The sequence below is a fragment of the Triturus cristatus genome, chromosome 3_2 (assembly GCF_964204655.1).
Source record: "Triturus cristatus chromosome 3_2, aTriCri1.1, whole genome shotgun sequence".
Lineage (NCBI taxonomy): Eukaryota > Metazoa > Chordata > Amphibia > Caudata > Salamandridae > Triturus > Triturus cristatus.
Genome location: NC_140584.1, coordinates 446,292,887 through 446,313,267, shown reverse-complemented (window position 1 = coordinate 446,313,267; position 20,381 = coordinate 446,292,887).

The following is a 20,381-nucleotide window of genomic DNA, read 5'->3' as shown; positions in this document are numbered from 1 at the left end:
CATAGAATTTCACTAAAAAAACACAGGTTTCAGGGACGTTATAGTTAAAAATTACCATTAAAAAAAAACTTAGAAATTTACAGAAAAGGCCACAGGTTTCAGTCATGTTATAGTTAGAAATTAGCATTTAAAAAACATTATAGTTAGTCTGACATTTTACTCGTACAAAACCAGAGAAATTCAGCTTTTAAAGTTAGCTGAGCTAACTTTAACTTGGCCCCTGCAATGGACTGATTATGACCTCACATATTACATCACTCATGACATGGTCAGTGACATCACTGATGACATCTCAAATGACATCAGTGATGACATCATCCACATCATCTCTGACGCCCCTATAGAATCTTTTATACATCTACTGCCACTCCAACACAGCCATTCACAAACCCATTCACAGAGCCATACCAGTACTTACACACCCACTCATTGATCAATTAATCTACACACACATCCACTTGCTCACCCATACTGCCACTCATAGACCCACTACCACACTAAAACAGCCATTGACATATCCACTTATACAGCCATTCAGGTGCTAACTGTTAGGGCCTGTCTACAGAAGCATGCCAAACCTCATGTAACTAGATGATGTCAAACCTCATATAATCAGATACTCTTTGTTATACATGTTTTATATTGTTTATTGTGCTAATCATGTGCAACTTAATGCCTTTTGTCCAAAAGATCTTGGTTACTGTAAGAATACCTTTCTGTTATTATGTTCCAGTAAATATGGTGATCACGTTCTTATGGAATAATCACATGACCCCATAAACGTTGTTTGCTCCTCGTTTCTATGCATTGTCACGTGTTCAGGGATAAGACATTCGTTTGCATATGGCTGGAACGTTCACATGAGTCACCTTGCAAGTAAGACAGTTGGCACATTGCTCAGAACACGCTCATGAGCATGTTTGCTAGAAACGGGGTTGGCACGTGTATTTCCCCAATGCGTGTGCAGGTAACCCCACCCTCTTGCCAAAGCTATTTAAACCCTACGCGAGCTCAAGCATTTGCTTGCGCTCGTTGTTTCCCCGCTTACCTGAAGTCCATCGGCTTCCTCCGGATCTTCCTTCTCAGCAATCCAGCACTACAATCGATCTTCCGGCTTCCGGATGTTCAGTTTTGCCTTCCTGTCCTCTTCGGTTCGTCTTCCCCGCTGGCAGTGAGCAAAAGTCCTGTTTCTTCGTTCCGAGTTCAGCTCTTAAAGGAGCCACAGTCTGAAAAAGAAAACAGAGTGAGTTAGCGATCGCGCATAGAACATTAGGAAGAAAACAAGTACGTTTTTTTTTTTGGTTTTATTTTAAAAGATGAAAAAGGAAAGACTTAATACAAGACTTTGTTTTAAAAAACATTAAGATAAAGAGTGGAACTTATCTTTTAGTGACTCTTTCACCGATGGTGGCATCATGCATCAAGCAAACAAATAAGGAACGCAGCATCTTTTCTTTCTAGTTCTGAAAGAGGAAACAGGAGAACTTTAATTTCAAGAAAATAGACATTTGCATATTCCTGTTGAGACAATTTATGTTTGTAAGTTTGTAATGCGAAATACCAAACATCATTTCATGGTTCTTTAGAATAATGTAACAGGGTGTTCATTCTTTTTGCAGAATACAGTGCTTCAATTCACCTTAACAAAACAGCACATAAAGAATAAGATGTTCTGGTAGAGATAAGACCAGAATTAAGAGGTATGCTGGTTTATGGTGGCGATAAATAGATAAAAGAACTAATCTATTGTATTATTTGATCTAAACAATTATAATTGGATTTTTTGTGTTCTTTTTGATTAATTAGAGATACAGCACTCGAATAATCGCAATTGAATAGAAGATTGGATTGTTTCTCTCTCTCTCTTTATTATTTTGTCCACTTCCCCCTTCCCTTAAGCCTTTGCGTCTAGTAAACTGTTTTTACAATTCAGTTTTCTGGAGGCAAGTTCTTGGGGGCAGCAGAGAAAAATCTTCACGTCTCTCAAGGTGAACCCACAGGGCCTCAGGTGAGTGAAGGTTTGACAGAAGCGCAAGCCTTTACAAAAAGGGTTCTCCTTGAGAGATATGGATTTGGAACAGGAAAGGATTGATGGCCAAGCGATGGCTCAGGCATTAAATGAAGATGTGGAAAGGAATAAATCAGTGACGAATATGTTGCAGGAAATGCAGTTGGAAATAAATAAGTTAAAGCAAGAAAATATGGTTTTGCGACACAAAATAGTTCGTTATAAGCCTAGGGAGTCGACATGGGATGCTCCTTTTTCCTAATTTTTTCCAGATTCTTCTGTTTATGGCACTAAGCCTAAGAGGTTTTCGGATTCCGATGGTAACACATCTCCAGTACAAGTTTCAGTGTCTGTACCTAATGTAGTTCCACTATCTGCCCCAGAACGCTTTTTTGGAGATAGTAATAAGTTTAATGTATTTATAAGTCAATGCCAATTACATTTTATTTGTAAGCCTCAGTTATTTCCCACGGACGCAACAAAGGTTGCGTTTGTGCTTTCTTATTTGGGAGGAACAGCGGCCAATTGGTCTATACCCTATATTGATAGGAACGATCCAATTTTGCATAACTGGCCCCAATTCAAGAGAACAATGACTAAGTTATTTGCGCGACACACTTACATTCAAGCTAGTGATAATGAGCTACTAAATTTGAAACAAGGTAAACAAGATTTGTTAACCTATATCACAGCTTTCAATAGGTTGTTAACCGAGACTCAGTGGCCCGAAGAAAAGCACACATCTTTATTTTATAGAGGTTTGCGCGACGATTTAAAAGATGCCTTAGCACACATTGTAGACCTTCCTGATGATTATCCAGAGTTTGTGGATCTAGTGGTAAAACTAGATCACCGTTTGGCTGAAAGAAAAGGAGATAAACCACGCTTTGAGATAAGGTCTTCAACAATAAAACAAGACAAAAAAGAATCAGAATCCAAGATGTTAGAACCTGAACCAATGCAAATAGGAACTATCAAAGGACCTTTGTCCATAGAAGAAAAAAACAGAAGAAGAAAATTAAATCTGTGTCTGTATTGTGCTAAGTCTGGACATTTTGCAAAAGAGTGTCCAATTAAACCAAAGGGCGGCAAAAAGGTAAATGCACTTACACAGAATATAGAACAGGAAAACTAGAAAACTCGTCAAGAAAGGAGGTCACTTGCACGAGTAGGAAAGATTTACAGATCTCCAACATGACAAAGATGGTACCAAAAATACCACGACATTTTCTTATTCAAGTAGTGTTAATAATTAGCACGCATATACGTCATTCGATTCCAGTATTGTTAGATTGCGGTGCTACTGGAAATTTTATGGATATTAAAATGGCACAAGACTTACAAATATCTACTGAGTGGAAAACCCACCCGGAATCAGTATGTGCTGTGGATGGCTCTGAACTATCCTCTGGCATGATAACTAAAAGAACAACTCCTCTTATAATGGTTTGTCAAAATGGTCACACTGAAAAAATATCTTTTGATTTGATCGATACTCCTACTTTTGGCCTTATTTTGGGGGTGCCTTGGTTATCCTTGCATAACCCTAAAATAAATTGGTCTTCCCGAACAGTAACTTTAGATTCCTCGCATTGTTGGGAATTCTGTTATCAAGAAGCATCAAACGATTTCATGACTATTTTACATTGTGCAAACACAGTAACTCCTGTTCCTATCATTCCAACAGAATATCAGGATTTCAAGGATGTTTTTGACCCTGTGAAAGCAGCCTTTTTACCTCCACATAGGTCATACGACTGTCGCATCGATTTAATTCCTGGAGCTCCCTTGCCCAGTAGTAGGGTATATGCCCTTACGGAGGACGAAACTAAATATCTAAGAACTTATCTAGATGAGCTTTTGGCATCAGGCTTCATAAGGCATTCAACATCTCCTGTGTCCTCGCCATTATTTTTCATTCCTAAACCTGACGGTAGTCTTCGCGCATGCATAGACTATCGCGGATTAAACAAGGCTACTATTAAGAACAAGTATCCTTTACCTCTTATACCAGTTCTATTAGATCAGTTGCGTCATTCGACTATTTATACAAAATTGGACTTGAGAGGGGCATACCATCTTGTTAGAGTAAAAGAAAATGATGAATGGAAAACAGCTTTTAAAACTAAATTTGGTTTGTTTGAATACACAGTAATGCCTTTTGGTTCATGTAATGCGCCTGCAGCATTTCAATATTTTATTAATGAGGTGTTGCATGAATTTCTTGATGTTTGTGTAATCATGTATATAAACGATATATTGATTTACTCAAAAGATAAGGAGCAACATATTGATCATGTCAGAGCTGTGTTAAACAAATTGTTAGAAAATCGCTTGTTTGCAAAATTGGAAAAATTTATTTTTAATGCAGATACAGTTGATTTTCTTGGATATTGCTTGTCACCTGATGGAATTAAGATGGATCCCAAAAAGATGAGCGCCATTAGAGATTGGCCAGAACCCACGACTGTGAAAGAAATACAGAAGGTATTGGGGTTTGCTAATTTTTACAGACGTTTTATTCCTCAGTTTGCGGAGACAGTCTTGCCTCTCACTAAGTTATTGCACAAAGGTCAGGTATTCTCCTGTTCGGAACAAGCAGCTCAAGCGTTTGAGTCTCTTAAACAAAAATTCACCACTGCTCCTCTATTAAAACCCTCAGATCCGGATCTTACATTTTTCGTGGAAGCAGATGCCTCACAGATAGCTGTTGGAGGAGTACTTTCTCAAAGGGATGCCAAAGATGGTCAGTTGCATCCAGTAGCTTTCTATTCTAAAAAATTGCTTCCTGCTGAACAGAATTATACTGTAGCTGAAAGGGAGCTTTTGGCAATAAAGTTGGCATTCACAGAATGGAGACATCATTTGATGGGGACAAAATTCCCGGTTACAATCTTTAGTGATCACAAAAATTTACAGTTTTTTAGTTCTGTAAAAGCATTAACACCACGACAAATGCGATGGCTAAATTTTTTTAGTGCTTTTGATTTTGTGATTACTTATAGACCCGGAACTCAACAAGTACAGTCAGATGTGTTATCTAGGTATGGATATACACAAGATTCAAAAAGAGATTTAACAGGACCTCCCATAATTCCTCCTCAAAAGATATTGGCTCCAATGCTTCAGCAGGATTTTTTAACACAACTAAGAGTCGAGCATTTACAAGTAAATGCGCAAAAATGGTTAAAAAATCCTCATAATTCAATACAGGATGGTTTGCTCTATCATAAAACATTGTTGTTAGTACCTACTAAAGAATTACAAGAAAGGGTTATGGAGTGGCATCATGATTCTTTATTGGCTGGTCACCCAGGGTACCAAAAGACTCTGGATAATTGCAAGAAACATTTTTGGTGGTCTTCCATGATTGCAGACATAAAAGAATATGTTAGTACTTGTGCTATCTGTGCTAGGAATAAATCTCTGCACAAGGCGCCTATGGGCTTACTACAACCATTAGCTACTCCACCGTATCCTTGGCATACAATTAGTTTAGATTTTATAACTAATCTACCAAAATCTAACTCTTACACAACCATTCTAGTAGTGGTGGACTATTTATCTAAGATAGCACACTTTATACCATTGAGTAAATTGCCTACTGCTGTAGAATTGACCGACACATTCCTCAAAGAAGTAGTAAAGTTGCATGGCTTGCCCAATAAGTTGGTTACGGACAGAGGAAGTCAGTTCACTTCAAAATTTTGGACACATTTATGTAAAACTCTAAAAATGGAAATAGCTCTGTCCACAGCCTTTCACCCAGAAACTGATGGTCAAACTGAAAGGGTGAACCAAACATTACTACAAACCTTACGATGTTTGATGGCCGACTTTACTACAGAATGGGATAAAGCACTACCTATCGCTGAATTTATTTATAATAATAATGTACATTCAGCAACACAATGTACACCATTTTACTTTCTAAATGGTTACCACCCTAGAGTTTTGCCTATAACAGTCAGTCCTTCTTCACCTCCAGGAGTCACAGAACGACTCTCTACCTTGTTAAGAATTCAAGAAAAGGCAACAAAACATTTAAATAAGTACATGGAAGTGATGAAGAAGCAAGCTGACAAACATAGAACTGATCTTCAAGAGTATCAAATCGGACAGAAAGTATGGCTTTCAACCAGAAATTTGAATCTATTGGGACCTAGAAAGTTATTACCAAAATACATAGGACCATTCTCGATAATTAAGGTAATTAGTCCTGTAACTGTGCAATTGGAATTACCTTCAGAATATTCAATACATCCTACATTCCATGTTTCCTTGTTAAAACCCTACAACCCTGAAACTAGATCAGAACCCCCACCTCCACCGATTCCTATTGATGGACATTTGGAATACGAAGTTCGAAAGATACTGGATACCAAGCGAATACATGGAAAAATGTATTATTTAATAGCCTGGAAGGGGTATGATGCTTCTGAGAACTCTTGGGAGCCAGCATCATTCGTTCATGCTCCAAGGTTGTTAAGACAATTTTATGTACAATTTCCACACAAACCACGCCCAGTAGGGGGGCCTTTGAGGGGAGCGACTGTTAGGGCCTGTCTACAGAAGCATGCCAAACCTCATGTAACTAGATGATGTCAAACCTCATATAATCAGATACTCTTTGTTATACATGTTTTATATTGTTTATTGTGCTAATCATGTGTAACTTAATGCCTTTTGTCCAAAAGATCTTGGTTACTGTAAGAATACCTTTCTGTTATTATGTTCCAGTAAATATGGTGATCACGTTCTTATGGAATAATCACATGTCCCCATAAACGTTGTTTGCTCCTCGTTTCTATGCATTGTCACGTGTTCAGGGATAAGACATTTGTTTGCATATGGCTGGAACGGTCACATGAGTCACGTTGCAAGTAAGACAGTTGGCACATTGCTCAGAACACACTCATGAGCACGTTTGCTAGAAACGGGGTTGGCACGTGTATTTCCCCAATGCGTGTGCAGATAACCCCACCCTCTTGCCAAAGCTATTTAAACCCTACGCGAGCTCAAGCATTTGCTTGCGCTCGTTGTTTCCCCGCTTACCTGAAGTCCATCGGCTTCCTCCGGATCTTCCTTCTCAGCAATCCAGCACTACAATCGATCTTCCGGCTTCCGGATGTTCAGTTCTGCCTTCCTGTCCTCTTCGGTTCGTCTTCCCTGCCGGCAGTGAGCAAAAGTCCTGTTTCTTCATTCCGAGTTCAGCTCTTAAAGGAGCCACAGTCTGAAAAAGAAAACAGAGTGAGTTAGCGATCGCGCATAGAACAATAGGAAGAAAAGAAGTAAGGTTTTTTTTTTGGTTTTATTTTAAAAGATGAAAAAGGAAAGACTTAATACAAGACTTTGTTTTAAAAAACATTAAGATAAAGAGTGGAACTTATCTTTTAGTGACTCTTTCACCGATGGTGGCATCAAGCATCAAGCAAACAAATAAGGAACGCAGCATCTTTTCTTTCTAGTTCTGAAAGAGGAAACAGGAGAACTTTAATTTCAAGAAAATAGACATTTGCATATTCCTGTTGAGACAATTTATGTTTGTAAGTTTGTAATGCGAAATACCAAACATCATTTCATGGTTCTTTAGAATAATGTAACAGGGTGTTCATTCTTTTTGCAGAATACAGTGCTTCAATTCACCTTAACAAAACAGCACATAAAGAATAAAATGTTCTGGTAGAGATAAGACCAGAATTAAGAGGTATGCTGGTTTATGGTGGCGATAAATAGATAAAAGAACTAATCTATTGTATTATTTGATCTAAACAATTATAATTGGATTTTTTGTGTTCTTTTTGGTAATTAGAGATACAGCACTCGAGGAGATCGAATAATCGCAATTGAATAGAAGATTGGAGTGTTTCTCTCTCTCTCTTTATTATTTTGTCCACTTCCCCCTTCCCTTAAGTCTTTGCGTCTAGTAAACTGTTTTTACAATTCAGTTTGCTGGAGGCAAGTTCTTGGAGGCAGCCGAGAAAAATCTTCACGTCTCTCAAGGTGAACCCACAGGGCCTCAGGTGAGTGAAGGTTTGACACTAACACACTGAGCGAGGTACCCATAGAACTACTCACACACCTAGACACTCATCCATGCAGTCAATCATACAGCCACTTACTCAACCAAACAGTTACACACCCACCCACTTACTTACTCATACAAATTGTAACACATACTCAATCAGTTATACAGTCATTGACAGAAGCATGCACTCACATTCAGTCACTCACGCATACAGTCACTCATATACCCCGTCACTCAAGTATACTGCCTTTCACATACTCACCCATACTGACACATGCACTCAATCACCAACACCGCCATACAGACACTCACTCACACCTACAACTTCTCACACACGCAATAGTACCCCATACAGCCACTGACTAACCCAGACAAACATAGACGTAGTCAGACAACCAATCAATTACCCAAATATCCATTCATGTACCCACTAACACACTCATACACCCACTTAGATATCTACTTATAGACAGATACACACATTCACACAACCAATCACTCTCCCATACATTCACTGAGACACCTAATCATGCACCTATACAGTCAGTCATGCACCCACTGAGTCATCCATAAAGTCACTCATACATCCACTGATTCAACAAAACACCTTGGTATATATCTTTAGCAATAGTGCAAAAAGGGTACAGAGTTCCTCTAAGGAAGACACGAAAAATAAGAAAGATGTATTGTCATGTTTCAAGGGAACCACGTGTGCCTGGCTGTAAGTGAAGCAGGTCGAAACGAAGGGGAGAGTCCCTTGTTGGAACTAGGGCTCTCACACACCCAGCAAGCTAGGTGTCATGCTTCATCATATGAGCCTGCCCCTCGTCAGGTCGGCGCTGCAATACCTGACGGACACCCAATATTGGGGCTCTTTGGCGGGGATCTTTTGTTCCTACCGATGGGTGCAGTGGGGGTAAGGGGCCCTAATGTGTGTAGACGTAAGTGATAAGTGAAGTGAGTGTAAAATAGGTACTGTTTGTCCACAAGGATACTTTTATTATAGTGGTAAACAGCCTAAGTAAAAATTGGTTGAGGTGGGTATTAGAACTAGAGGTAATGAAACTAGTTGTACATGCCCTACTCTCAAAGAGATCTACATGTTTCGTGCCATAGTAGCCCTAAAGGTCAGGGCACTTCCTCAGGATCAGTGTTGGAACTATCTACAATGTGTGGGTACGTGAAGAATCTACATACCTAACAGGCTTTGGCATGATGACCTGAAACGAGAAACGTGAAGTGACAATGAACAATACATGCAGGTGACCTCACAGTACGATAAAAGATCTTGTCTTAAATATACAGGGGTAAAGAATTTTTTTATCATTATTATCAGTGAGACAAAAAAGGGGTGTTAGAATCGGGGGTCTCTGGTTGGTGCAGGTACCTCAACAGTTTTGGGTTCTCACCCCTCATTTGCATCAACCATCTGAGGGGCCTGTGGTCTGTCTGAACCCGGAAGTGAGACCCAAACAAGTAGGGTCTTAGCTTCTTCAGCGCCCAGACCACAGCAAATGCTTCTCGCTCGATTGCACTCCACCTTTGCTCCCGTGGAAGTAACCTCCTACTAATGAAGGCTACAGGTTGGTCCCAGCCCTCCCCAGTCATCTGTGAGAGAACAGCCCCTACACCATGCTCTGATGCGTCTGTCAGCACCAGGAATTATTTGGAGAAGTCAGGAGCCAAGAGCACGGGCGCTGTGCACATGGCAGTCTTCAGGGTGTCAAAAGCTCTCTGACAGGTGTCAGTCCAGATCACTTTCCTCGGCTGCTTCTTCGAAGTCAGCTCTGTCAAGGGAGCAACAATGCTGCCATACCCTTTGACAAACCTCCTGTAGTACCCTGTGAGTCCTAAAAAGTCCCTCACCTCTGTCTGGGTCTTTGGCGGCTCCCAAGCCAGGATGGTTTCAATCTTGGGTTGGAGGGGTGCCACCTGGCCGCTCCCCACTTGGTGTCCCAGGTACACCACGGAACCCTGCCCGATCTGACACTTGCTTGCCTTGATCGTGAGGCCTGCCTTGCGCAGTAACTTGGAAATGAGGCATTATGGCATGAATCATGCCTTTTTAAGATGGCGCTCTGTAATAGCGTTACTCTGTTAGTCCTTTTTCCCTTTTTTGACAATCTGAGAAATGCCACTATAAGATGGCGCTGACGAAAAAACATACTCTCTAATTGAGAATCGCTCTACCTTGGGGACCGAAAAATGAGGTTATGGTCTTTATGGAGGCCTTAGACGTGAGTTTCGACTTGTGAAATATAGGTGGCCTATGATTACATATGTTTACAAAATCTTCTGGGGGGATGTAGTTTAGACTAGGCTGCTGTGGCAATTCGTATAAGGAATTAGGGCATGTAATACACCTCTCTAAGATGGCGCTCTGATTAGCGTCAGTCTGTTAGTCCTTTTTCAGTGATTGCTTAACTCGCAGGTGAAGCTGCTTAGGCAATATTGGCAGATTGAATGCAGACTGGAGGAGTATAAGTAGAGAGACGCATTTGGGTCAAGGCTCACTTGCTGACGGGAGGACGATCTGAGGACGCCTACGTGCTATTAAAGGACTTTGATGTTTCAAACAATGGTGAGTTAGGAGGGAATGGTTTGAACCGTTATTTGAACTGGGGTAACTTTGAGTCCTTTTCTCCGTTGTTAGTACCTTGATTTAGCCCTTGATTTACTTTTAACCAACAGTTAGCTGGGTACTTGGTGATATTAAAAGATTAGGCACCGCAACCCTCCCTGATATAAATGTGGGCGTACATTTGTACGGAATAGTGGTGAAATTTTGGTATCGACCTGATATATACCTTTTTAGGAACTCTTTGATATGTTTTTCTACATTCGCCTTTACTATCCTGGGTTAGGACTATGGGAATAAGTTTTTGATGAAGTAGTACACAGGTATGATTATCGGTGCCCGATGATTTTACTGTGGTCCCTTGCTTTTGGACCTAGACTCTACATTGGGGTAACCAAGAATATTTGACTCTCACCTTCCCGTTTGTCCTCCTTATGTTTTCCTGTACCTTTGTCATCATAGGGACACCATAAAGAATTGTAACAGCGTGCATCTGTATCCTTGGGAATTCTTCCTATATCTGGGTTCGGATGAAAAAGAAATACCCTGATGGTCTTTAAGCAATATATTTCTTAAAGGTATTTATGACCCTTCGACTTTGGCGATAGTATGCAGTAAGGAATCTCCCTGTAATTAGAAGATAGGTGATAATGTAGTATACTTTAACTTCTTTACACAGATATATGGAACACTACAGAATTATTGTTGGATGTACCGTGGCCTTACACTATACCTAGTGGGACTTGGAGGTTATGCTCACTGGTATGTAAATATTGCGCTGATGTAATAATTAGATCTTGTTATATTTAAATATCTATTTAATATTGATAAACATAAAATGCAATTTCCTTGATTTAGTTCTGTTTCTTAAATTTTTTAGGGTATCGTCAAATAAAAAGGAAAACAAAAGAGAAAAGGAAGGAAACTACTGTGATTACCTTTTACAGCACAAACAGCAAGCTTTGTAGTTCGATATTATTCCCCTTAATAGTAAGTATTTTTCCTTACTCTTTTGGCAGGACTAGAACAGAAAATATTATCTTTGTGTTTGGACCTATACCCTTTCAGTCAGAGTGGAGTACCATAGGGACTACTTCCTCCCACATCTTGATCAAATAATTTCTGCCATAATGCACTTGTTTTTGATTGAAAATAACAACTTGAATTGCATTGTTATGCATGTTGGCCTTCTAAAGCTATCTTTGGTTCTTTTTATAATTATTTTTGGTTCACCTTGGTGCTTATATGAATGAATTGGCTCAATCGGTGTCTTTGTTTTAGTACATAAGTTTCCTAAAAATAATGTTCTGTGGCTAGTGACGAATTTTTTTATGTATATGAACTATTTTTAGGATATCCCAGGTTGGGAGAACTTGCGATACGAGAAGTAGCTGGTCCTGATGAAGGTGGTTTTCACGTTTTCTTTTGCCACCGAAACGCGTTGACCAAGTCTCTTTGTAGATCCTACAAACTTGTTGTAGTAGCTCCCTCTTGGGGGCCATAAGGACTACCTTATAATTAACAATGTGCTAATTGGGACAACTATTGAGATTTATGTCTAAGGGTTGTTTTGTATGTGGTTGTATGAATGAAGAGTATGATTGTGCAGTGTTCTTCTGGGTTTTGTTCTTGTCATGATTTAGAATAATATTTTTATATCAATGAACCGATATGAATAATGTGTAAAATATAGAGATGATGTTATTAATGAAAATTGATTTATATGTAAAAAATTCTATTATGTTTATGTAAAGAAAAAGGAAAATATAAAAATATAATAAACAGAAGTAAAAGATATAAATTGTTGTTCTTTGTGTGCTAGCCCATGCTGACTAGGATCTTATGTAAAACAAATTTTTGATCATATGTAGGAAATTAAAATAGAGGTCGAGAGGGGTGCAGGTGTTCTTCCCATGTGCCACTGAACACTGCGATGTCATCCAGGTAGGCGGCGCTGAACTCGGTCAGCCCAGCCAACACCTGGTTGACCAACCTCTGGAAGGTGGCAGGGGCATTCTTCATCCCTGTTAGAAAAGGTAGACGGACCGGGAGGGTCGGCCGGGGTCAGGAGGAGAGGTCTCCGGGGAGAGCCGTCTCCAGCGATCGTACAGATAAGTAACTTCCCCCCCACAGACAGATGCCACACAAGGATAAGGTTCAGTGTTCTTTATAAGCACTTATTTAAGGTACGGTGGAATGATACAAGGAGGTCTGGACTCAGGGGTCCCCTCGATTATAGTCTCGCAAGGTAGGGAAGGGGGTAGCGGGACAGTCTATTTACCAATCAGGTAGTTCGGATGAGATGATGATGAGCTCACAATCCTCGAGCTTGGTGGTACGGGCCGCGGCAGCGCCAGCAGGTCCCGGTGTGGATGGTCGATACAACGGGCCGCGGCAGCGCCAGCAGGTCCCCGGAAGATATACGGTCCGCGGCAGCGCCAGCAGGTCCCGGTGAGGATGGTCGTTACAACGGGCCGCGGCAGCGCCAGCAGGTCCCAGGAAGATGAATGTTGCAGAAGGCCGCGGCAGCGCCAGCAGGCAGGACGATGGTTCACAAGAGCGGGCTATGGCAGCGCCAGTAGACCGTCAAGGTTGAGTTCACTCGGTGTCTCTCGACTCCAGGATACAACTCCTTCCTGCTCCGGAGCTGCCTCAGTTATAGGGCTGGTGCCCTTTGATGTCCGGACCCTCGCACTTGGAGGTCGGAGGGCCCGGGATGAAGGTGTCCAGACACCCAGCAGGGGGTGGAGCCAGCGCCTGGGGGAGCTGGAGGCGATCGGCACCTGGCGGGGGAAGAGCTCTTGACACTTCGTTCTCCCATTGACCTGCCAAGTGGTCCGCTCACCTCCTGGGTGGATGGTGGTGCCGGGATGTCGGGGCCGGCCAGGCCCGGGGTTAGGGTCGAGGGGAGGCCAGGCGGCCGCGTGGTGCAGGGCCCAAGATGGCGGCTTGACCCGGCCGGGGAAGCCGGTGGGGCTGGACCCCGTGATGAGTAAGGGTCCGAGGGCAAAGGGTCCGTCGGGAGACGGAGTACAGGTGCTTGTCGCGGGGTTATGCCAGGTGGGCCGGAGTCCGGGCCCTGTCGAGCGGGGAGGGAGCAAGTCGTCTGTGAGGCCTGTCCAACATGCGTCCCCCCCAGCTGAAGGCGGGGAGAGTCACCCATCTCCTTGGGGACTCTCTTCGTCGAGGCGGAAAAAGCGGGACAGGCCATCCGCGTTGGCGTGGTCTTGGCCTGGTCGGTGCTCCACGGTGAAGTCCATTCCCTGCAGGGAAATGGACCAGCGCAAGAGTTTTGGGTTCTCCCCCCGCATCTGCATCAGCCATTGCAGGGGTCGATGGTCGGTTTGTACCCGGAAGTGGGCACCGAAGAGATATGGTCGGAGCTTTTTGAGGGCCCACACTACTGCAAATGCCTCCCTCTCGATGGTGCTCCAACGCTGTTCTCGGGCCAGGAGACGTCGACTGATGAAGGCCACCGGCTGGTCATGACCTTCGGGGTTCAACTGAGAGAGGACGGCTCCGATGCCGTGGGCGGAGGCGTCGGTCTGCACCACAAATTCCCGACTGTAATCGGGGGCCTGGAGCACCGGGGCGGTGCACAGGGCGGCCTTCAGCTCCTCGAAGGCCGCTTGACAATCAGGAGTCCAGCTGACCCGCTTCGGTTGATTCTTGGATGTGAGACCCGTGAGGGGCCCCGCGATGCTGCCGTAGTCCTTCACGAACCGCCGGTAGTAGCCGGTGAGCCCCAAGAAGGCTCGGACCTCGGTCTGGGTGACGGGGGGCTGCCAGGACTGGATGGCAGCAATCTTAAGTTGTAGTGGGGCCACCAGCCCACTCCCCACTTGGTGCCCAAGGTAGGTCACAGACCCTTGGCCAATCTGGCACTTGCCGGCCTTAATGGTGAGGCCGGCCCGCTGGAGGGCTCGTAGGACCTCTTGGAGGTGACGGAGGTGGTCGGACCAGTGGCGGCTGTATACAGCGATATCGTCCAGGTAGGCAGCGCTGAATTCTTCAAGCCCCGCCAAGACCTGGTTCACAAGGCGTTGGAATGTGGCGGGGGCATTCTTCATGCCAAAGGGCATGACCTTAAATTGATAGTGGCCATCGGGGGTAGAGAAGGCTGACCGTTCCTGAGCCCTGGGTGTGAGGCCGATCTGCCAGTAGCCCGCCGTTAGGTCGAAGATACTAAGGTAGCGGGCGGCCCCCAGCCGGTCGATCAGCTCGTCTGCCCGGGGGATGGGATGAGCGTCGGCCCGGGTGACAGCGTTCAAGCCCCGGTAGTCGACGCAGAATCTCAGTTCAGGTGCGGTGCCGGGGGCAGCGGCTTTGGGAACCAGTACAACCGGACTGGCCCAGGGACTGTCCGAGGGCTCGATGACCCCGATCGTGAGCATCTTGGCCACTTCCTCTTGTATGCAGGCCCGTACCCGATCTGGTACGCGGTAGGCCCGGTGCCGGACAGGGGGACTGTCCCCGGTGTCTACGTCGTGCAAACACCAGGGGGTGACCCCGGGGGTGAGGGAGAACAGGGCAGCGAACTGCAGCAGGAGGTCCCGGCAGTCCTGGCGTTGCTCCGAAGTGAGGGCGTCAGAGAGCCGGACCCCGTCCACGGAGCCGTCCTTCTCCTGAGTCTTCAGGAGATCCGGGAGGGGCTCGGAGTCTTCTTCTGTGCCACTGTCTGTAGCCATCAAGAGGCTCAGTTCGGAGCGCACAAAGTGTGGTTTGAGCCGGTTGGTGTGGAGGACCCGAAGGGGGTTCCGGGAGGACCCCATGTCGATGAGGTACGTGACGGGGCTTTTGCGCTCGACCACTTTGAAGGGCCCCGTCCACTTATCTTGCAGGGCACATGGTTCGGTGGGGGACATCACCCATACTTGCTGCCCAGGCTCGAATTCAACGGAGGAGGCATTGTGATCATACCACCTCTTCATGTCCTCCTGGCTGGCCTCGAGGTTCGCCTTGGCCATCTCCCTGAAGCGCCGGGTCTGGTTTCGTAAGGCCAGGATGTATTTGAAGACGTCTGGAGGGGTCGTTAGGGGGGCCATCTCCCAACCTTCCTTGACTAGGCTGAGGGGCCCCCGCACAGGGTGCCCGTATAGGAGTTCGAAGGGGCTAAAACCGAGGGACTTCTGGGGAACTTCCCGGTAGGCGAAGAGGAGGCACGGGAGCAGTACATCCCACTGGCGACGGAGAGGCTCTTCCAATCCCCCAATCATCCCTTTGAGAGTGCGGTTAAAACGCTCCACTAGTCCGTTCCCTTGGGGGTGATAGGGGGTCGTGAATCTGTAGGTGACCCCGCATTGTTGCCAGAGGGACTTCATGTATTTGGATATGAAATTCGTACCCCGGTCGCGGACGACTTCTCGGGGGAAGCCTACCCGGGAGAAGATCCCCATCAGGGCCCGGCCAACCACCGGAGCGGTCACTGTCCGTAGGGGCACCGCCTCGGGGTAGCGGGTGGCATGGTCCACTAGTACCAAGATGAACCTGTGTCCTTGTGCCGTGCGGGGGTCCAGAGGTCCCACAATGTCTATCCCCACCCTCTCGAACGGGGTGGTGACCACCGGGAAGGGTTGTAGAGGGGCCTTCAGCTTCCGGCCACTCTTCCCGCTGGCTTGGCATGTGGGGCAAGATCGGCAGTGGTTCAGGACGTCATTCCTCATTTTCGGCCAAAAAAAGTGGGTCACCAGGCGACTGTACGTTTTGTCCTGGCCCAGATGTCCAGCCAGGGGGACATCGTGGGCCAGGTTGAGCAGAAAGTCTCGGAAGCGGAGCGGTACCACCAGAACTCGACCGGCCCCCAGCTCGGCGATTCTTTGCTCGCTGTAGAGCAGGTCGTTATCCCAGTAGACCCAGTGGGTTCCGGTGGTGTCCCCGGCGTTTTGGGTGCTGGCTTGTTGGCGGAGTCCCTCGAGGGAGGGACAGGTCTTTTGTTCCTGGCGGAACTGTTCTTGGGTGGGCCCCCCTTCTTGCCGCCACTGAGCCAGATCCGGAAGGTCCTGGTGTGGCGCGTCTTCTTCGGTAGTCGGGTCCGGTAGGTCGGACTCGCCGTTGTCCCCTACAGGGGCCACCGGGGGCGGAGGTGCTGGCCATTCGGTTTCTTCTGATCGGGGGGCGGCACGGGCGGCCATGGATCGGGTGGTTATGCAGGCCCAGTCCGGGAGGCCCAGCATCCCCAAGTGCTCTCTTCTCTCGACGGTGGCCCACGGGGAACTCTCGAGGTCATTCCCCAGGAGGCAGTCCACGGGGGCATCGTCCCGGACCGTCACCTTCAGTAGGCCGGAGACCCCTCCCCATTCAAACGGGACGCAGGCCATCTTACACATGCTCTCAGAGTTGTCCGCCGAGCGGACGGGGCAGAGAATGTTCGGTAGGATCTGCTCGGGCTTCACCAGGTGACAGCGGACGGCCGTCACGCTGGCGCCGGTGTCACGCAAGGCCTCGGCTCTCTGTCCATTAATGGTCACCCACTGACCGTATTTTCTGGTGTTGGCGGGTAGGGGGGCCCGCGGAACCATGTCTCTTCCCCCTAAGCATGCCAGGACCATGACGGCCGGTTCCCACCCTTGCTGGGCCGGCTCATACTCTTCGGGTCCCTCCGATGATTGCTCTTCCCCTAGGGCAGCGGCAGCTACCTGGCGGGGCTTGGGTGTTTGGTTTAGCGGGCAGTTCGGATCATTGGCGTAGTGGCCTAGTCGCTGGCACCGGTGGCACGTGACGTTGGCTCGGTACCCAGGCCGCAACGGGGGGTTGCCCCGGCCGGCCGGAGCCGGGGTGCTGGCCACGGGTGTTGCGGGCAAGGCGTCTCTCCCTCGCCCCTGGCCCCCTCCTCCTCCCCGAGGACGGTGCTGGCCTTGGTTGTTTCTGTTCTGTTCGTGTGGCCCCCTCCGGCCCACTCGGGTGCTTTCCCATCGGTCAGCTTCTGCGGCGAGCTGCCGGGGGTCAGTCAGCTTACTGTCGAGTAGGTGCTGCCTGAGCTCGACGAAACAGTTGTTTGACAGGTGCTCCCATACCATAAGGTTGAAGAGTTGTTCGTAGGTGGTGACCTGACTTCCCTTGATCCAACCCTCGAAGGCCCGGCTGAAATAGTTCACGTACTCTACCCAAGTTGTACCTGGGATCCGGGTGCAATCTCTGAACCTCTGGCGGTACATCTCGGGCGTGAGGCCGTAGCGGGTGAGGAGGGCAGCCTTCATGTGGTCGTAGGACGACATTTGGTGATCGGGGAGCTGTAGCAGGGCATCGCGACCCTCGTTGATAAATCTCCCCCAAAGTCCGGCTCCCCAATCACTCCGGTCGATCCGGTGGGAGGTCATTGCGATCTCATAGGCTTTAAACCACTGTTGTATGTCGTCTTCTCGGACATACTCGCGGACCACATCCTTGGGGATGTGAACTTTTTTCTCAATTGGCCCCGGGGTGTGTGGTCGCTCAGGCACCCCCAGTTCCTTATTCTGTTTGCGCAGTTCTATTTCCGCCAGTTGGCGCTCGTGCTCGAGCGTTATTTTTTTCTCTTCCAGCTCTCTCTGTCTCTGCTTTTCCTCTCGTTCCTCTCGAAGCCGCATATGCTCGAGGTTGAGTTTCTGTTCAGCTAACTTGAGTTCCCCATCCATCTTGAGTCGTGCCATCTCTAATTCGTGTAATCTGACTCTGTCTCTTTCTCGTATCTCCTCCTGCGAGAGGCCCGTTCCCCGCTCCTCGGGAGCCGTGGCGTTCCCCTCTGGTGTGATGCTGTTTTGGTCTGGTGTGACGCTGTTTTGGTCGGAGGGTCCTGCGACCCCAGTTTCTGTCCATGACTCAAGAGCGCGCTTTAGATCATCCTTGGTACTCAGGCCGGTGGTAGCAATGCCAAGTTCTATGCAAAATTGTCTCAGTTCGCGGTGGTTGTATTCTTCTAATTTCTCCATTTGGAACTTCTCGGTGGAGCTGCTATCTTTGCTCGACATTGTGCTTTGTCGTGGGGTGAGCTACTCTCTGTACGATTACGCGTCGATTCGGATCGCGCCGCTGGCCACCAATGTTAGAAAAGGTAGACGGACCGGGAGGGTCGGCCGGGGTCAGGAGGAGAGGTCTCCGGGGAGAGCCGTCTCCAGCGATCGTACAGATAAGTAACTTCCCCCCCACAGACAGATGCCACACAAGGATAAGGTTCAGTGTTCTTTATAAGCACTTATTTAAGGTACGGTGGAATGATACAAGGAGGTCTGGACTCAGGGGTCCCCTCGATTATAGTCTCGCAAGGTAGGGAAGGGGGTAGCGGGACAGTCTATTTACCAATCAGGTAGTTCGGATGAGATGATGATGAGCTCACAATCCTCGAGCTTGGTGGTACGGGCCGCGGCAGCGCCAGCAGGTCCCGGTGTGGATGGTCGATACAACGGGCCGCGGCAGCGCCAGCAGGTCCCCGGAAGATATACGGTCCGCGGCAGCGCCAGCAGGTCCCGGTGAGGATGGTCGTTACAACGGGCCGCGGCAGCGCCAGCAGGTCCCAGGAAGATGAATGTTGCAGAAGGCCGCGGCAGCGCCAGCAGGCAGGACGATGGTTCACAAGAGCGGGCTATGGCAGCGCCAGTAGACCGTCAAGGTTGAGTTCACTCGGTGTCTCTCGACTCCAGGATACAACTCCTTCCTGCTCCGGAGCTGCCTCAGTTATAGGGCTGGTGCCCTTTGATGTCCGGACCCTCGCACTTGGAGGTCGGAGGGCCCGGGATGAAGGTGTCCAGACACCCAGCAGGGGGTGGAGCCAGCGCCTGGGGGAGCTGGAGGCGATCGGCACCTGGCGGGGGAAGAGCTCTTGACACTTCGTTCTCCCATTGACCTGCCAAGTGGTCCGCTCACCTCCTGGGTGGATGGTGGTGCCGGGATGTCGGGGCGGCCAGGCCCGGGGTTAGGGTCGAGGGGAGGCCAGGCGGCCGCGTGGTGCAGGGCCCAAGATGGCGGCTTGACCCGGCCGGGGAAGCCGGTGGGGCTGGACCCCGTGATGAGTAAGGGTCCGAGGGCAAAGGGTCCGTCGGGAGACGGAGTACAGGTGCTTGTCGCGGGGTTATGCCAGGTGGGCCGGAGTCCGGGCCCTGTCGAGCGGGGAGGGAGCAAGTCGTCTGTGAGGCCTGTCCAACAATCCCAAATGGCATAAACCGGAACTGGAAATGCCCATCTGGTGTGGAGAATGCTGACCTCTCTTTGGCCCCATCAGTCAAGGTGATCTGCCAGTACCCAGACGTCAAATCAAACGTGCTGAGGTACCGTGCAGCCCCTAACCGATTGATGAGCTCATCAGCTCTGGGGATGGGGTGCACGTCAGTCTTGGTGACTGAATTGAGTCCTCTGTAGTCCACACAGAACCGGAGTTTGGGTGTGGCACCCGGCGTTGCAGCCTTTGGGACCAAGACCACTGAGCTGGCCCAAGGACTGCTGGAGGACTCAACCACCCCTAGAGCAAACATCTTTGAGACCTCCTCTTTGATGCAGGCTCTGACCCTGTCAGTCACTCTGTAAGACTTGTGCTTCACAGGCAAGCTGTCTCCTGTGTTCACATCATGGACGCACCACTCTGTGACACCAGGAACCAGGGAGAACAGGTCAGGAAACTGCCCCAGCAGCTGGCGGCAGTCATCCTGTTGCTCAGGGGTCAGGGTGGGTGAGAGGTGAACTCCATCCACTGACCCGTCTCGCTCTGAGGCTACCAGGAGGTCAGGGAGAGGCTCGGACTCCTCTTCCGCTCCATCATCTGTGGCCAAGAGCATGCCCACTTCGGACCTCTCCAAGTG